Here is a 21,220-nt window from a genome sequence, read left to right on the forward strand (position 1 = left end):
GCCCTGCATGAAGCGGGATGTCACCTGGTATGTGGAAAGGTGTCTGACCTGCAGGAAGGTCAAGGCAGAGCACCAGAGGCCTCATGGCAAGATGCAGCCGTTAGACATTCCAATGTGGAAATGGGAAGACATCACCATGGATTTCATTACTAAGCTTCCCAGGACCGCACGTAGAGTGGATTCGATTTGGGTTATTGTCGATCGGTTGACGAAAAATGCTCATTTTATACCGATCCAGGAGAGCATATCGGTGGAGAAGCTAGCCGATATTTATGTGTGAGAGGTTGTGGCACGACATGGAGTGCCTGTTTCGGTGGTGTCAGACCGAGACGTCCATTTTACTTCCAGATTCTGGAAGCGGTTTCACGAAGAGATGGGAACTCGTCTCCATTTCAGCACCGCTTTCCACCCCTAGACGGACGGGCAGAGCGAGAGGACGATTCAGACTCTCCAGGACATGCTCCGGGCATGTGTTCTAGATTTCGGTGGCAGTTGGGATACGTATCTTCCGTTAGCGGAATTTTCGTATAACAACAGTTACCATGCGAGTATTGACCACCCTCCTTTCGAGATGCTCTACAGGAGGATGTGCAGGACCCCGATTTGTTGGGGCGAGGTCGGTCAGCGTGTCATTGGGAGCACCAAGGTGGTGCTCAAGACGACAGAGTTGATCCAGCAGGTTCGTAGTAGACTGCAGACTACGCAGAGTCAGCAGAAGAGTTACGCCGACAAGAGGCATTCAGACTTGGAGTTTCAGGTGGGTGGTATGGTCCTCCTGAAGGCATCACCCTGGAAGGGTGTCATCGGGTTTCGGAAGAGAGGCAAGCTGGGCCCCAGGTTCATCGGTCCTTTTAGGTTTTTGGTCCGGGTGGGTCGTATGGCTTACCGGTTGGATCTTCCGGCAGAGCTCAGCCAGATGCACAACACCTTCGTTGTTTCCTAGTTACGGAAGTGTTTAGTGGACGAGTCAGCAGTTGTACCCTTGGAAGACATTCAGGTTGATAGCAGCCTGAATTACATTGAGAGACCGGTCGCGATTTTGGACCGAAAGACAAAGACCATGAGGAACAAGGTAGTTCAGCTAGTGAAGGTGCAGTGGCAGCACCGGAAGGGTTCAGAGTGGACGTGGGAATCCGAGGAGGAGATGTTTGAGCATTACCCAGAATTGTTTTCAGATTCAGTGGCAGCGGACTTCGAGGACGAAGTCTGATTCAAGTGTGGGAGATTTGTAGCGATCGTCTTCTGAGGTATTAATTAATTTAATTTCTTGAATGTTAGTGGGATTTGATTGGTAATTGTCATCTTGGATTTGGATTAGACCTTCATGATTTTGGGCCGAGATATAAGCTGCCCATAAGTTGTACGCGAGGCGTAACCCGTCGTATGCGGGGCGTAGTGCCTTTAGTTTGCGCGGGTTGTGAGAGGCGTACGCGCAACGTACCTAGAGGTACACCCAGCATATGCGACCAGGTGGCGAAACCCTAATTTTAGGGTTTGAGACGTATTTAAACCCCATTATAGCCTCCCATTTGGCCTCCTCACTCATCCTTCACCCCAAAAAATCCTAGTTCGTCCCTTTTCCCTTGTTGTGTGTGTGTTTGATCTTTTGGGCTCATTTTTGTGAAGAAAAGTTGGGAAGAAGAAGAAGAGAAGTGGAAGAAGGAGAACTTGAGTACCTTGAGCTCAAAGATCTGGGATCATTCCTTCATTTAGCATTCAAAAGAGGTATAAAGCTTCCAACTTTCATCTTGTAAGCTTTGATCTAGGAGTTTTTGGAAGTTTGGACCTTTTAGGTCCAAAGGAAGAACCTTTATCATGCAACTTCGTTTTTGGAGCTTGGGATTGCTATCCTTGAAGCTCAAAGTGTCCTCATAGCAGTAAAGTTTCGATTTTTGAGGCTTTCATCAAGCCATGCATGAGATCTAGCCACCTTTTTGGTTATAAATGGTTGTTTTTAGAAGTTTGAGCTTAAGGGAGTCTTGTAAGCCATCAAGTAAGCAACTTTATGGTTTAAGACGTGGGATAAGACCTGGATCTAAGATTTTATCTTCTGACTTGGATTATTAAGCACTTAATAAGACTTTTGGCTTAACAGGGCTGTACGATGGGCGTACAAGGAGGTACGCGCCGTGTACAAGCCAGCAGCCAGTACGCTCAACATACCTTGGTGTACGTCCCGTGTACGCTGCCAGTTTGGGCTTCGAGTGTTTAGGCCTCGGTGTGGGCTGAGTTTTGGACTTAGGGTCTTTGGGCCTTAGTGGCCTTCAGAATTCAGTTGTTATGGGCCAAAGATTAGTATTGGGCTTGAGTAAGTCCCAATAAAGGGATGTAGGCCCAATTTAGCAAATTGGGCCATTAGTGGGGCCATGGAGGGACTTAGAAGGAATTGAGGGTTTTGGGCCATGTTGTGACCCATGCCATAGTATGGGTAAAATGGTCATTTTACCCATAGGAGAATCCCTATTCTGATTTAGTATTTTATTTCCCATGATAGCTGGGAAGCAGTCGGAGCAGCAGTTAGGGATTTCTCATTCAGGAGTTCAGCAGTTAGCATCACAATGTGAGTTTCCTTCCAGTAGGAACGGGTCTAAGGCCACAATGCTAGACTGTGTAACTAGTAGTAGTTTCCGGAATTCGGTCTGATGCAGTAGTTAGAATGTTTGATGCCTTCGTGGCACAGACAGGGTTTATGTGTTATGTGTACCAGGCTACGACCCGATGCAGTATTGTGACAATCGTCAAATTCTAGTCAATTCAAAGTCAAATAAAGTCAACAAGTCAAAACCGGTCAACCAAAATAACCCTTGTGTACTAGGGCTTACGTTATGTATTTACTAAACAACTCGCTATTCTAAAGAGAGATCATAAATCGAAAAGTGCGTACATCTAGATCTCCTTAACCTAAAACTGTGGTACGTGGCGAGCCAAACCGATAAAACCATGTTGCATACTCATCAGGAGGGTGTAAGATCCTTAAATAAAGCTTAACAGGGATTACGGACCTTGCATTATGAAGCCGGACACTCAAAAAGGTCACCAATGAAACCCCTCTCAATCATTTTCACTCTATCTCTCTCTATGAGAAATCTCTCCCAAATCTCTCTAAGTATGTGAAATCTCTCCCAAATATCTCTTTGTATGAGAAATCTCTCCAAGCATGTCAAATCTCTCCCAAATCTCTCTAAGTATGTGAAATCTCTCCCAAATATCTCTTTGTATGAGAAATCTCTCCAAGCATGTCAAATCTCTCCCAAATCTCTCTAAGTATGTGAAATCTCTCCCAAATATCTCTTTGTATGAGAAATCTCTCCAAGCATGTCAAATCTCTCCCAAATCTCTCTAAGTATGTGAAATCTCTCCCAAATCTCTCTCAAAAGTTTCCGTAACTTTTTGAAGTCATTCGGGTCATTCCGACCCTTAACCGGGTCAAAAACGGCTTAAAACGGAGTAAAAACAGACAAAAAGGGCTTAAGGACCCGAAACCTCTCTTAGGACCTGAAACCTCTCTTAGGACCCGAAAGTCCTCTTAGGGACCGAAACCAAGAAGACCTGAACCCGAAGGTCCTCTCAGGGCCGAACCTCGCTCAAGGGAACCGAACCCGAAGGGTCCTCTCGGGCCCGAACCTCGCATGCCACACCCGAACCCGAACCTTCGGTCCATTTCGGATTCTGATGCCTTTGACCGAGCCTTCGCTCCTTGCTGATTTCGCCTCCCTTTGCTTCGGACCTAGCCTCAGGAGGACCGAACCTCCGACCCCTTTCCAAGAAGCCTCGCTGGAAGTGCTATTCTTTCCGGTTTTCGACTACGACTTCATTTTAGCTTCGTTTTTAATTGTTTTAACACGGGATTTTCGCTCAAACTTTATTTGAACATATAAGACCCCTTTAATTAATGATTTATCATGTTTTTAAAGATAAAACCTTATCCAAAAGAGTGGGTGAAGTACAAAGGTGGAGTGTTGACTTTCCTTTATTTTATGACACAAGCAACCTCCCATACCCACTCCATGTCACTATTCCCCATCAGCCCTTACCTAGTCACTTCATTGTACTTTTCCCACCTTTTTCCAACCACACAATTGGTCAAAGGCTAGAAAAGTCTCCTCTCTCCTCACTTCTCTCATTTTCTCTCCTATCACAAAAAAGATCAAACTCTTTTCTCTCTCACTTCCTCTCTCTAGAATTCGAGATTCAAGTGCTGATCTTGGGTTTTCCTCCACATTTGGTAAGCAAAATCCATTCTCCTTATGATTATTTCACTTCTTTCTACTCAAATCATGGATATCTTACACAAACTCCATCATAATTGTGTTAGATCTTCGAATCTTCAAGTGATTCTTCAAGTGTTCTTGGGTTGAACACTTCTCTTCTTCAACACTTATCTACTGAAATCACTCAAGGTGAGTTCATACCCCTACATTTTCATGTTTTCTCAATTTTTTAGGGGGGGAATACAAGTTAAAACACCAAGAACATAACTAAACTTTTCCAACAACCTTCATCAGAAAAGTTCAACTCCATTCATGGACTGTTTTGGACAACTTAAACATTTTAGTTTTCAAAACTATTTTAGGTGCAAGTAGTTCCACTTCTTAGCTTTAAAATGACTACATTCACATCTCCACACGATTTTTCTACAATTTATGGTGATTTTTACAAAACAGCTTGTCTTTTCAAACACAAATCCGGACGAGTCTGTGAATATGAGAATTTTAATACAAGTTAAAGGCTTCCAAAAATCATAATAAAAATTATGAGAAAACTAGACACAATTTAGGAACTCTCAGAATTTACGGATCTAGTTTTTGACTCCGTATGATTTTTCTATGAATTTTCTAAAACAGAATAGAAATGGCAATACTAGAAAAATGTTTTCAATTTCATATACACCTTGTAACTTGTTGAGCAAGGTGTGTACCTTCATGTGATGATGTGTTATTACCATATATGTCATCTTTCCTTATTATATAGACATACATCAGAAAACAAATGGATTCTTACCTCCATAAGTATGGTAAATATATATAAATGATATTACAAGGCTATATCCATTAAAATACAAACATTGGTAAACTATGACAAGTAAGGCTTATGCTCACTACCCACACAAATATGTAATAAACTATAATAGGTATAGTTTAGGGTTATTTTACATAACAAACACATTATTAAAGGTGTCACACATACAAAAGAGTTATTACCACTATGAATAATTATGATAAACTATAATAAGTATAGTTAAGCCATTATACCCCCCACAAACGAACATGCTAGTTATAATCGGTATAGTTATGGCATATATATATATATATATATATATATATATATATATATATATTACAAACAAAGTGATAAACTATAATAGGCATAGTTTATGTTTCATCTACACTACGAACTTAATTACAAGAAAGGAATTCACCATCACCACCACTTTTGATAAGCTATAATATGCATAGTTCATGTTCACTACCACTATCACTATTTGATGAACAATGATATGTATAGGTTATATTCACCATCACAATCACTTTTGATAAGCTATAATATGCATAGTTCATGTTCACTACCACTATCACTATTTGATGAACTATGATATGTATAGGTTATATTCACCATCACCACCACTTTTGGTAAACTATAATATGCATAGTACATGTTCACTAGTCACTATCTCTATCCGATGAACTATGATATGTATAGTTTATGTTCACAGTCACTATTACTATTTCGTACACTACACTAGGATTGGTTCCGGTTTTTGGATTTAAGTCCACATTCAATTTCGCATTGTTAGTTTTCAGCTATAATTTCTAAGTGTATATGCTAGAGTTATATAGAAACTAGTCGTGATTGGCTTAGAATTGGTGGTTCCGCCTCATCTCCTGTTCCTCATTGGGTTGTGGACCTAGGGCAGACCCATTACATTCGACGTTTTATCTAACTCTAATTTTATATAACTTATATATGCAAGGAAATTATAGAAGGAATCTATAGGGAATTCTAGGATGCACTATTTCATAACATAGAAACTTACATTTCACATTTTGAGGAAAAGTACCGGGTTTTCATACGAATGGGTACATTCCAAAGTATCGGGTTCACATAGAATAGTTATTTTGGTATTAAAACTATATTTCATCTAGAATTGTTAGACTTCAACCATGATCGCTGAGCGTATATGCTTGAGTCATATAAGAATTTAGTCTTGATTGGCTTAGAATTGGTGGGGCCCGCCTCATCTCCTGTTCCTCGTTGGGTTGTGGACCTAGGGCAGACCCGCTATATTCAACGTTTTATCTAACTTAAATCTTATATAACTTATATACGCTGGACGATTATAGGGGAAATCTATTGGTCATTCTAGGGTTCATTAACGCATCATATAGAAATATTTTGTTCATACTTAACTAAGAAAATATTGGATTTTCTGGAAATCAAACTCTATCGATTTTACAAGGAAAACGGTTTCTATTTCAAACAAAACTCTTATGAACTCACCAACTTAATTGTTGACACTTTTTCAAAACTACTTGTGTTCTCAGGAAATCAGTGAAACAGGAAAACTTCAGCGCTTTGAGGATGGGACGTTAAACCGTCAACAAGTTATTTTTGTCATCATAATGTAATTGATTTTGAAACATGTAAACATATACTTTGGTGTAACTTTTTCAATTATATTTATGATGGTTGTATTTACTTTGAGCACTATTATACACGTTGTTGTGATACTGTACATGAAGTCCTCCACCCCCGGACGTTTCCGCCATCCTTGGTTTGGGGGTGTGACAGATTGGTATCAGAGCATTGTTTATAGTGAACTCAGTATATCAAACCACATAGGATATACAAACTATAAATGCATTGGGACTAAAGTCTCTGATTTAAAGTTTTCAAAGCAACTATACTTTTAGAAACAAATAATTTCTCGGTAAAGGTAGGAGCATGTGCACACACACTAGGGTCAGTATCATGGTGGGATGGGACAAAAGTGGTGATTGTTGAACAATACGAGTAGGCTTGGGGATGTATAGTCAGGCCTGGGAATGATATAGCCTGATCAACTATGTCTTACCCAGAAATGATTAGCATATGCCTAGGAACGGTCGTAGGTGTTGCGACAAGTCTAAAAACTTACCAACACTACCACAAAGAAATACCATAGGGGTATTTGGTGTTATTATAATTACTTATCTGAGAACTAAATGGATTTTTATCAATAGGTCAATAATTGCCTAGTGGATACATTAAAATTTTATGTATCCAGGACGTCATAGACTTAGAATCTGTGGATCTTTGCTTTACTTCCTGTTCTCGTTGGATTGGGGATTTAGAGTTAGGATCGCTTATTCGAAGGTCTATCCTGTCCCAAATACATATGACTAGTATGCACTAAACAAGGTATTGAAGTGCCTGATAAAGATCATCTTAAAATTTTCTAATTAGTACGTCTACTTAGTTATTCCTTATATTCCCATTTCTCGCAAAGATATCATGGCTGGATTCCATCCCCATGACGACCCGTACTACCCCAACCACGACAAAGCTGGATGGTCCGGAGAGGAGCCAGAGAATGATTACCCAATCCCTGTGGATGGTCACCAAGCTGAAGGCTTTGCTGACGGTTCCGACTCCGAACCTGAAGTGGAGAACCTACCCCCGATGACCCTTGTTCCAAATCCTAACCCTCGTCCGGTTTTTCAAGGCCCGACGCCTCCTTGGGTAGAGTGCTTGGAAACCTGGAGCGAAGAGCAAGACCAACCTAGGCTGTTTAACGGAGACATTCGAATCCTTCAGAATCCAGAGACTACACTATTCAAGGGAACCGTAGCATTGTCCAAAAATTTTCCTTACGTTAATGAGATGTAGACCTATTTTCCTCAAACCCTATACACTAAATTATATTAAGTAAATTGACTCGCATTAAAATTCATTGGGATCTTTCCACGTATTATATAACCCTGTATTACAAACAATTTACATATGGTAACTCCAAGAAATTCTTAATGTATACCAAGTGATTTTAGGAGGGGATCAGGCACGAAACAAATCACAAGTTGCATTTGAGTCACTACCACTTAATTCATTCATAGGGGCTTTGTTATGAATTACATACAAAAATACTTTTAAGTCAGAACATAATACAGAAAAGTCTAGCTTGGTAACATCTGACTTGTCACTATTATTAGAAACTTATCGTCTGTTCGTCTCTACCAACTTATGACAGGACTATGCCGCCAAAGAAAAAGTCCAGACCTTCCAACAGCACGACACCAACACCACCTCCACCACTACCTCCACAGTTTGATTCCATAATGTTTCAAGCTGCCGTAACAGCAGCCGTGGCAGCTGCAATGTCACAAATTGGTACGAATGGTACTGGTGGTGCGGGATCTGGAGCCACAAACACTAACCACGGGGACAGTACAGGACGCACAAAGGAATGCACTTACAAGGACTTCACAAATGGCAAACCTGATTCTTTCGATGGAAGTGGGGGCGTCATCGCACTAATTCAATGGTTCGAGAGAACCGAAGCAATCTTCGAAATCTGTGCTTGCCCCGAAGCGAGCAAGGTCAAGTATGCGGCATTCACCTTCATCGGAAGAGCTCTCACTTGGTGGAACAGCAGAGTTAAGTCGCTTACGCTTACAGTGGCTAACTAGTTAAGTTGGGAGGACTTAAAGAAGATGATGCTGAAAGAATATTGCTCAAGAGGCGAAGTGAAAAAGCTGCAGCAAGAATTGTGGAATTTCAAAATGACAGGCTCTGACCTTACAACTTACACCAACCGATTCTATGATCTAGCACTCCTTTGTCCCGCTATGGTCACCCCGGAAGACAAAAATTTGGAGCGATACCTCTGGGGATTGTCCCCCGAAATTCAAGATAGTGTGCTGGCCTCAAGACCAACTACCTTCGACAGCGCCAAGGAGTTGGCACAACAACTCATCGACCATCGTGCCAGTCATAACACTATGAAAACCACGCAAATTTTTGTTGTTCATGCTACCAGAACCCTCACCATGCCAACCCCCATGAAACAATACGCTGGAACCCTTCCGAAATGTAACAAGTGTAGCTTCCATCACACTGGGGCTTGTAGAGAATTGCATTGCATGAACTGCAATAGGAAGGGGCACACTACCCGTTTCTGTAGGGCACCGGTACGACCCATCAACCAGTTCCCGGGATTTGGAGTAAGCCCAACCTGTTACAAGTGTGGAGAAACGGGACACTTTAAAAGGAACTGCCCAAGTGCAAGAGATGCCAGTGGTGGTGGAAGGGTGCTTGCGATCACCGAAGGAGAGACCACCCTGGAACTGCCCGCAAATATCAGTACGTGTTTCTAACATCGACATTTAAATTCTAAATTTCTTTATATGTTAAATCTAGCATCGATTAAAGCATGCATAGTAGTAATGCCAAGGATTAAACTAAGAGCATAAAGAATAAGAAATTCCAAGGCCGTCATGTGACATCGGGCGGGTCATTTCTCACCATAATTAATTACTTGTACTGTAAGTACTTTTAGTTAGGCCTTTAGACGGCCAAAACTCTCCTGCTCCGGATGTGATGTAAGACCCTCTACAAGGTCAATTTTCCCTAATTTGTTACATCTTAAACATCAATGACGTTGTCAGTCGGATAAATTTTGTGACACACTTTGTTCAAATACTTCCATAGGAGTCTATCTGAAACCCACTTTAGTCAAGTTGTTGGACTAGAGTAATTTAGCTCCGGGATCGTTCCCAATTCTCTTTCAAAGGTTGGATCATGTTATTCACCAACCAATGGAACCCGGTTTGAACGACAAACGTCATGAGACCATTCTACAAACTTACTTCTACTCCGTAATAGGACTGCATCATAGGGATGTAGGTCAAACTTTCGAGAACATGCTTCTACTCTATAGGTGAACGGTCGAAATACATCTAGGTTCAATGATAGCCCTGACTAGGAACTCTAGTTCATTAAGAAGGATTACTAAGAATGTTATTTGTTATGATTTCCTCACTTATATATTCCCCAGTTATATATAACGAATACCTGGTAGACAATAGAATGTGAGAATTCTAACTTAGTTTCTTTTCCTCGTTGGGATGTGAAACTGAAGTAGAATCCCACATTTTACTATCCGCCCAGTCTTGGTTATATCATAATGTGTATAAGCTAAGTTTTCATGTATAATAACTCATATCTTAGTCAGAATCAAAATAATGTAGAGCCGACCTTAGTCACTCACAAACTCCTTGCCTGATTTCAAATTTCGGGACGAAATTCCCTCTAACGGGGGGATGATGTGACAACCGTCAAATTTTGGTCAATTCAAAGTCAAATAAAGTCAACAAGTCAAACCGGTCAACCAAACTAACCCTTGGGTACTAGGGCTTACGTTATGTATTTACTAAACAACTCGCTATTCTAAGGAGAGATCATAAATCGAAAAGTGCGTACATCTAGATCTCCTTAACCTAAAACTATGTACGTGGTGAGCCAAACCGATAAAACCATGTTGCATATGATGGGTTTTGGTCATAAGACATCCTATGTGCTCATACAAACACTAATGCTTGGATCTAGGTTTCTCTATTGTACATGCTTTGAATCCAAGACTATAAACCCTAATTCTAGCATACAAGTAATCATATTAGATATTAGAATAAGTTTATAATGTTACCTTGATTGTTATGTAGCAATAACAATCCCAATTCCTCCTTGAATTGACTTTGGAAGGCTTAGAGTCACAAGTGTCACTCCTCTAATGGTTCACAAACACCATAAGCAAGAGGATGAAGAGGAGAGAGGATGGAGGCTGCCCAAAACGTGTTCTAACCCTAGAATAAAGCTTCTCCACGTTTTTGGGTCATAAGGGTCTTATATATAGTAAGGCTATTAGGGTTATCTAACAAGGAAACCCTAATTTGGTTGCTTAAACCCTAAGCAACCCATAGACTCCTTTAATCAAGCCCATGGACGATTTCCTTATGGGTTTCCCCATAGAATTCGTCCTCCCATTGATTCAAGGCAATCCATGGCCCAAATTGCAATTATCTTATAATTACAATTCCAGTCCCTTAAGTTTAATTAATCTCTTTTAGTCACAAAACTAATTACTAATTAATTCTTGACTAATATTAATTAAACAATATGATTTCTCCTTTAATATATTATTCTTATAATATATTAATAAATCATATTTAATCCTTTCTCTCCATAATTCATCCTATCAAGTTGCTTTGGTGAAGGCAACCCAAAAGGACCATGCACCATCGGGTCAAGTACATACCAAAATAGTTATGAACTTAGACACTAATCCAACAGTCTCCCACTTGGATAAGTCTAACAACTATTATGCGTATGACTTCGGATCCTGATCTGCAATCGTAGCTTTCCAAAGCCGCTGTCAACTCTGATCATATCAAATACGCGTGTCCTTAGATAAGGGATCATATATTCCTCCATTCTAGATATCATATGAGATATGATTTCAAATCATTCTCTTTGTACTACTTCTCGATTTCTGATTTATGACGACATACTAATTGAACAAATCAAATTAGCCCTAGCCCGGCCGAGCATTTACGTTTGTCATCACTAAACCATCGAGGGGCCCAAAGATATCGCTTTTATCCTACCTTGGATAAAAGGAACGGATAAACTTTGATACAATGCTTGCTTGCACGCACTCACCGAATCACACACAACAATATGTTTTATAACACCAAGTTACTAGTGCGTTTACATATTATCAATGTGCAACCGATTCGCAAGATACAACTCACACATCTCGGTTTCAAGAATATAAGATGTTATCGTCTCACCAATCACTCGTTATACAATCCATGGAGTGATCCAAGTGAGCGTGGGTCTAATCCAATGCTCAAATCACATTCATAAGCACTCATGAACCTTGCAGCAAACATTTGCTTATGTCTAATACTCTTTTAGACAATCCACACACCAATTCACGACAGTCTTCATTCATATCTACTTCCAACATATGAACGACTGCGGCCCGTTCGAATAATTCGATTATTCTTAATAAACTCAATTATTCTGGAAGTCAAAACATGCAAAGTGAAACATAAGAATAATACTAATCCCATATGGCCTCAAACCTTTGAGTATAAATAAAACACCTTTTATTTATCACCATATCGATTACTCATTATTTGTCGTTTCGGTTAATCAACTTCTTACTTGAATTTCAACACTTGTCCCATGCTCCTAGCATGCACACAATGTTTACCTATGGTTCTTACTTTGTGAAATAGATCACATTGAACACATTTCCAATCCTTCTCATTTCACAACTCCAAATCCGTTTTTCATAAGTCAAAGAATATCAAATTCTTGCTACTTATAGAATATGCTAGATTCTAACATTCTATGCAACTATCCTTTCGTAATGTCACTGCACCAAAGTCACAAAGACTATTGCCAATGATATTACAAAGTCCTCTATCGGAGATTGTTACAAGACAATTCCATAGACGTGATGTCTCTCACTCAAAGTACATTCTTTGAACATCCTTTTGCATAGAAGTTTCTAATCTAGTCATAGATTTCTCAATATTCAATTCCCAATATGGACACACTTCCATATGTTCCATATGACAACTCATTCTTAATAGAATCTTATCTATTCGTAATGATGTCGATACAGTCCATCCAATATGGAAACATTTCCATATTTTCCAATACTATACTTCCAACTACTCATAAGCGACCAATCCTCGTCGAACTTTGGGTTGTCCTTTGATAGTTGTTTAATTGTTTTAGTCAAAACCAATTCTAGTCCCTTTTCCCTCTAAATGCGCTCGACATTTGGAAAATTTTAGAATGGTCAAACATTAAAGTATTTGCAATCGATCCTATACCCGAAACGTATGGGACACGACGCATAATGTTTTATTTGGTATGTTCTCAAAATTCGGGTTGTGAAGAGGGATGTCGTAATCATAATCGAAATTTTAAGAACACACTATGTACCTTTGACTAAATTTATTAACATTTCTCAACCTAATCCTTTAGATTTGAAATGAAGCATAATATTCTCTCCCTTAATTATAGCAAAACAACCTTTCAACTCTTACAACTTTGCAAAGTATGACTCTTGTTTTCTATAATTAATATTGCTAACCTTGCAATACTTTCCTTAATAATCATACAATCATAACATTTATGCTCCCACTATCATGATGATTATTATAAAACATAACACTTATGCTCCCACTAGCTTCGACATGTATTCATAAACATCTTAACTTTCAGAAAACAATACTTATTGAATTTCTTAAGTTCATGTTTCTAATACTTAGTGCTCTGATAATCCTTTATCAATGCTTCTTGAACTTATACACCTTTGCCTTCGATAGTTCATATGTGTGTCTAAACAATTAAGACTAATTGCCAAACCTCACAATTCAAATTATGGAAAGGGATGTCGTAACCATAATTGATTTCGAGAATGCAATTTTACAATCACTATTTTCCTAAAATCTTTTTTAGTGAAAGCATTTCCTTACAATCATTTTCATGAAGGAGGAAATCTTATGACACTTAGATTTAAACGGTGTATGTGTTCCTATCCATGTGAATTTGTTAAAACCAAAGTTTACGACAAATTCAAACTCATGTGGATCGAACTATCTTAATCTTGATTTCTTGCCTTATGGTAGCACAACTGCCCACCATGTCTTCCAAGTAGTTAAGCAACTCACCCTTTCCTATCAATGTACCTTTCATTGATTAAGGTGTTTTGCCTTTTATGCGTTCAAAATGAGAGCTCATAGAACTCACATGCATAATTAACTTGATTTGATTGGCACAGAAACAAAATAATGTCAACACGATAGGTTGTAAGCCTCAACTCGTGTGCTAGTGATGATCGATAAGGTTTATTTGATTTGTTCTTGAAACCTTTCAATACCATTAAGACTCCCACTGACTCCTTGACATATAAGATTCTCTTATCAATAACCATTTCTTGACAAACAAATATTCAAGAGTTAGCGTAGTTTTTATCAAAACATTTCATAAATTCGTCCTAGTTGGTCTTTGTCTTATCCAAGACATCACAACTTTTTCCACATTTGATGAATGTTATAAACCTTACTTTTTCACTCGATGTCACAATCTTAACTTTAAGACTTGTTATTGGAACGAAGTATGATTGACTTCTTGATTTAACCACTTCTTCAATTGTTGATTCCTCTTCTTAGACATACAATTGTACTAAGACTTACTTAGAGGATCAATTGAGATATGGTTCTTAATCATTAATACCTATCATAAAGCATAAAAGGTACTCTCCCATCTTCTTAGAATGGAGAAACCTTTATCTTTCTGCCTACTTGATTCTTCTTATTCGTTCTGCTATTGATCTAAACCCTTTAATCAATTCAGAATTACACTTAATCTTGTAAGTATAATCATATTTACTAAACCTTTAGTAAATCATGACGAATATCTTTGTTACTCTTATGGTGGACTTGATCAACACGCAACTTTGTGTATTCGATCTCCTAGTCCTTCACTTGACACTTTGTCAATGAATTAGTCTAATTTTCAAATACGAAATTTCTCATTCATCGTGCATCCATGTTGCATGATTCCAAGTTTCTGTCCAATTGAAATTTGGGCGATGAGAAACTCTCCCTATTTGGTAAATTCTCGACTTTCCATAACATAATAAGAACCAAATCCATTAGTGTTAATAATAGAAACATTTTAACATCAATTTTTCATACACGCCATTGTAAGGATAAATGAATAAAATTTAAAATCAAAATTTATTTTATTGCGGAAAATTTGTCCTTACAATGCAACTCGTTGAAAAACTTATGCTAATACATCTTTCTTAGCAATCTAATTCTAACTCTAAGTAGTAGCTCAAGAATCTAATCTTCGAGAAATGCGATCGAAATCCATTCCTTTACGGTTAGATTTTGCTCACTTCTTCCCTTAAGCTCCCTTTCTTTTCTTCGATCCTACAAAACATCAATTGTAATCTTATTACATTATGTATTAAGAATCTAGAATAGAAGCTTAAAAGAGTTAGTAAATGGATTTTACCTATATTAGAGCCATACGTTTCGACTCTCCCATCTCTTAGATCTCTTAGGTAAATGGGACAGCTTCGTCTCCAATGCCCCTTCTCTTGGCAATAAAAGCAAATTGACCCCTTTGGAACAACACATGGAACTACTTCAGACATCGCCTTTCTCTTATGATCAAACTTTTCGATCATTGCATGTCTTTCATTGCCATTGTCTATATCCATAGAGGTCTTGAAGGCAGATTCACCAATCAACTTTGCTTTTCTATTGCGCCAAATCATTGCTGATTCGGCAGCAATGAGCATATAGGTGAGATCTATAAGGGTCACGTCGTAGTTCATCATATATTACTCTCTTACGAACTCACTATATGAGTTGGGAAGTGACTGAAGAACCCAATCAACAGCCATTTCCTCACAGACAACAGATCCTATCAATGTATGACTTCATCCCAAGGACGTGTGCACACACGTACTTTCCTTCTTTATGTTTACTTGCCAAAAGGGCTTGAGTGATCTTGAACTTTTCAAGCCTTTGAACTTGTGGGTTAAGGAGAATAATTGGAGGAGGTAGAGGAAGTGAAGCATGATTTCTTGTTCCACGATCGAATTGTGGAATATCATCTTCATGTGGAATGCTTGTTCCACGGGATTTGAGAAGACCATAGTTGTCGAACTTTGACATCTACAAAACGGGAGAAAAATGAATTCAAGTTAGTTGATAGATTAAGTCCTTAGTAAATCACCCAAATGAAATACTAAGGCTAGGACCCAACACAATATTCTACAACTCGGGAGAGGGATGCCGTAACCCTAATTGCAGAATATTTGAAGGTAAGTGAATGACGATTCACTAATTTCCACCATGAAAAACGAAAAAGAAATTTAAGTTTTAAATCTATGAAAACTCCTAGATCCTTTGAGATACATTGAACTTTCAATGGCATGTTTATATCTCGATATGCCCCTCTTGTTTGTGACTGGGATGCCGAGGATCACAAAGCGGGTGTGAATTACCATGCAAACTACATGGTGCCCTCACATGTTACAGTCACCTATTCGATGTGCCGGTAAACCACACACGTTCCACCGAACTATGACAAACATTGAGTCACCCTTTGCTACCTTTGCTTAGACCCATTTAGTGTGCCGGTTAACCACACACGCTCCACTAACGTCTTCGCAAGGGCACAAAGTGTAATTTCATGGAATTGCATCAATTCACTTTTGCCTAAGTAACTAAGATTGGGAATTTTATGAAAATATTTAGTTACTTTAGTAATTCATTATACTTATAATGGAAGGTTTCGTCCTATCCTACCTGTTCGGCTAACGACCCTCCACTAGTCAAGAGTGCGGTGGGTAAGAGTGGATACCCATTCAATCGCCATTTTATAGGCAATTTCCTTAAACACCCCTTATAGACTAGCTTCGTGAATGAGGCCTACTAACGGTAAGACTGACTTTTACTCATACATATATTTAATGTTAGACTTTTAATGTTATATATATAGTATAGGGTGTATTTTATACTTTTAAAATATTAGGTGGTCTAATTTAACAATTATACTTTTAATTCAATTAAATTGTAAACCTAAACTTTTATGGATTTATTAAATCTCTTTTAATTATACACCTTAATTAATTAATAAAACCATAAGGGTGTGATTTGAACTTTTTCAAAACTATACTAGAGTTTTAGAATTTAACATTCCTAATTAAACTTTTAATCAACTTTTAAATTCCAAAACTTGAGGGGAAGTTTTGAAACATTTCAACACATTAGGGTTTAGAATTTAAATATACATCAAAATTAAACTATTTAATCAAAATTTAAATTCCAAAACTTGAGGGCAAGTTTTGAAACCTTTTTCAAAACAATAGGGTTTTAACTATTTAAATTTCAAAACAACAAAACTTTTGGGTTCAAATTTAAAATATAAAACCTAAAGGGATTAATTTGAAACTATTCCAAACTTTGTCAAGAATATTCTAGATCACATAATTCAAATAAGGCAATTAACTATAATTGGTGGTTATCTAATTAGATCTAGTTCAAATTCTTGCAAGATAATGATCAAATAATTTCCATAACTTAACATATATCAAATAAGGTAACAATTATCTAATTAGATGACCAAAATCTTTTATTTTGACAAGGATAATCATAAGGGATTAACAAAATTCGAATTTTATTAAGTTTAAACAATTATGGCAATTATCCTAAGTCATAATAGGTAAAAATCCCGAAAATCCGCCTATCTGACGAGTTGACTCGTCGAGTCAGCCTTGGACTCGTCGAGTCTGCATGGACTCGGCGAGTTCAGCCATGGACTCGGCGAGTCCAGCCTCCAGAATCCAAAAAATCGAATTTTCCAGTTATATCAAGCATCAATACAATAGAAACCAATCTAGTCTCTGATACCATTGATGGGTTTTGGTCATAAGACATCCTATGTGCTCATACAAACCCTAATGCTTGGATCTAGGTTTCTCTATTGTACATGCTTTGAATCCAAGACTATAAACCCTAATTCTAGCATACAAGTAATCATATTAGATATTAGAATAAGTTTATAATGTTACCTTGATTGTTATGTAGCAATAACAATCCCAATTCCTCCTTGAATTGACTTTGGAAGGCTTAGAGTCACAAGTGTCACTCCTCTAATGGTTCACAAACACCATAAGCAAGAGGATGAAGAGGAGAGAGGATGGAGGCTGCCCAAAACGTGTTCTAACCCTAGAATAAAGCTTCTCCACGTTTTTGGGTCATAAGGGTCTTATATATAGTAAGGCTATTAGGGTTATCTAACAAGGAAACCCTAATTTGGTTGCTTAAACCCTAAGCAACCCATAGACTCCTTTAATCAAGCCCATGGACGATTTCCTTATGGGTTTCCCCATAGAATTCGTCCTCCCCTTGATTCAAGGAAATCCATGGCCCAAATTGCAATTATCTTATAATTACAATTCCAGTCCCTTAAGTTTAATTAATCTCTTTTAGTCACAAAACTAATTACTAATTAATTCTTGACTAATATTAATTAAACAATATGATTTCTCCTTTAATATATTATTCTCATAATATATTAATAAATCATATTTAATCCTTTCTCTCCATAATTCATCCTATCAAGTTGCTTTGGTGAAGGCAACCCAAAAGGACCATGCACCATCGGGTCAAGTACATACCAAAATAGTTATGGACTTAGACACTAATCCAACAGCATATTCATCAGGAGGGTGTAAGATCCTTAAATAAAGCTTAACAGGGATTACGGACCTTGCATTGCGAAGCCGGACACTCAAAAAGGTCACTAATGAAACCCCTCTCAATCGTTTTCACTCTATCTCTCTCTATGAGAAATCTCTCCCAAATCTCTCTAGGTATGTGAAATCTCTCCTAAATATCTCTTTGTATGAGAAATCTCTTCAAGCATGTCAAATCTCTCCCAAATCTCTCTAAGTATGTGAAATCTCTCCCAAATATCTCTTTGTATGAGAAATCTCTCCAAGCATGTCAAATCTCTCCTAAATCTCTCTAAGTATGTGAAATCTCTCCCAAATCTCTCTCAAAAGTTTCCGTAACTTTTTGAAGTCATTCAGGTCATTCCGACCCTTAACCGGGTCAAAAACGGCTTAAAACGGAGCAAAAACGGACAAAAAGGGCTTAAGGACCCAAAACCTCTCTTAGGTCCCGAAACCTCTCTTAGGACCCGAAAGTCCTCTTAGGGACCGAAACCAAGAAGACCCGAACCCGAAGGTCCTCTCAGGGCCGAACCTCGCTCAAGGGAACCGAACCCGAAGGGTCCTCTCGGGCCCGAACCTCGCATGCCACACCCGAACCCGAACCTTCGGTCCATTTCGGATTCTGATGCCTTTGACCAAGCCTTCGCTCCTTGCTGATTTCGCCTCCCTTTGCTTCGGACCTAGCCTCAGGAGGACCGAACCTCCGACCCCTTTCCGAGAAGCCTCGTTGGAAGTGCTATTCTTTCCGGTTTTCGACTACGACTTCATTTTAGCTTCGTTTTTAATTGTTTTAACACGGGATTTTCGCTCAAACTTTATTTGAACATATAAGACCCCTTTAATTAATGATTTATCATGTTTTTAAAGATAAAACCTTATCCAAAAGAGTGGGTGAAGTACAAATGTGGAGTGTTGGCTTTCCTTTATTTTAAGACACAAGCAACCTCCCATACCCACTCCATGTCACTATTCCCCATCAGCCCTTACCTAGTCACTTCATTGTACTTTTCCCACCTTTTTCCAACCACACAATTGGTCAAAGGCTAGAAAAGTCTCCTCTCTCCTCACTTCTCTCATTTTCTCTCCTATCACAAAAAAGATCAAACTCTTTTCTCTCTCACTTCCTCTCTCTAGAATTCGAGATTCAAGGGCTGATCTTGGGTTTTCCTCCACATTTGGTAAGCAAAATCCATTCTCCTTATGATTATTTCACTTCTTTCTACTCAAATCATGGATATCTTACACAAACTCCATCATAATTGTGTTAGATCTTCAAATCTTCAAGTGATTCTTCAAGTGTTCTTGGGTTGAACACTTCTCTTCTTCAACACTTATCTACTGAAATCACTCAAGGTGAGTTCATACCCCTACATTTTCATGTTTTCTCAATTTTTTAGGGGGGGAATACAAGTTAAAACACCAAGAACATAACTAAACTTTTCCAACAACCTTCATCAGAAAAGTTCAACTCCATTCATGGACTGTTTTGGACAACTTAAACATTTTAGTTTTCAAAACTATTTTAGGTGCAAGTAGTTCCACTTCTTAGCTTTAAAATGACTACATTCACATCTCCACACGATTTTTCTACAATTTATGGTGATTTTTACAAAACAGCTTGTCTTTTCAAACACAAATCCGGACGAGTCTGTGAATATGAGAATTTTAATACAAGTTAAAGGCTTCCAAAAATCATAATAAAAATTATGAGAAAACTAGACACAATTTAGGAACTCTCAGAATTTACGGATCTACTTTTTGACTCCGTATGATTTTTCTATGAATTTTCTAAAACAGAATAGAAATGGCAATACTAGAAAAATGTTTTCAATTTCATATACACCTTGTAACTTGTTGAGCAAGGTGTGTACCTTCATGTGATGATGTGTTATTACCATATATGTCATCTTGCCTTATTATATAGACATACATCAGAAAACAAATGGATTCTTACCTCCATAAGTATGGTAAATATATATAAATGATATTACAAGGCTATATCCATTAAAATACAAACATTGGTAAACTATGACAAGTAAGGCTTATGCTCACTACCCACACAAATATTTAATAAACTATAATAGGTATAGTTTAGGGTTATTTTACATAACAAACACATTATTAAAGGTGTCACACATACAAAAGAGTTATTACCACTATGAATAATTATGATAAACTATAATAAGTATAGTTAAGCCATTATACCCCCCACAAACGAACATGCTAGTTATAATCGGTATAGTTATGGCATATATATATATATATATATATATATATATATATATATATATATTACAAACAAAGTGATAAACTATAATAGGCATAGTTTATGTTTCATCTACACTACGAACTTAATTACAAGAAAGGAATTCACCATCACCACCACTTTTGATAAGCTATAATATGCATAGTTCATGTTCACTACCACTATCACTATTTGATGAACAATGATATGTATAGGTTATATTCACCATCACAATCACTTTTGATAAGCTATAATATGCATAGTTCATGTTCACTACCACTATCACTATTTGATGAACTATGATATGTATAGGTTATATTCACCATCACCACCACTTTTGGTAAACTATAATATGCATAGTACATGTTCACTAGTCAATATCTCTATCCGATGAACTATGATATGTATAGTTTATGTTCACGGTCACTATTACTATTTCGTACACTACACTAGGATTGGTTCCGGTTTTTGGATTTAAGTCCACATTCAATTTCGCATTGTTAGTTTTCAGCTATAATTTCTAAGTGTATATGCTAGAGTTATATAGAAACTAGTCGTGATTGGCTTAGAATTGGTGGTTCCGCCTCATCTCTTGTTCCTCATTAGGTTGTGGACCTAGGGCAGACCCATTACATTCGACGTTTTATCTAACTCTAATTTTA

Source organism: Lactuca serriola, chromosome 6 (assembly GCF_051521515.1).
Source record: "Lactuca serriola cultivar US96UC23 chromosome 6, Lser_US96UC23_V15, whole genome shotgun sequence".
In the NCBI taxonomy this organism is placed as follows: Eukaryota; Viridiplantae; Streptophyta; class Magnoliopsida; order Asterales; family Asteraceae; genus Lactuca; species Lactuca serriola.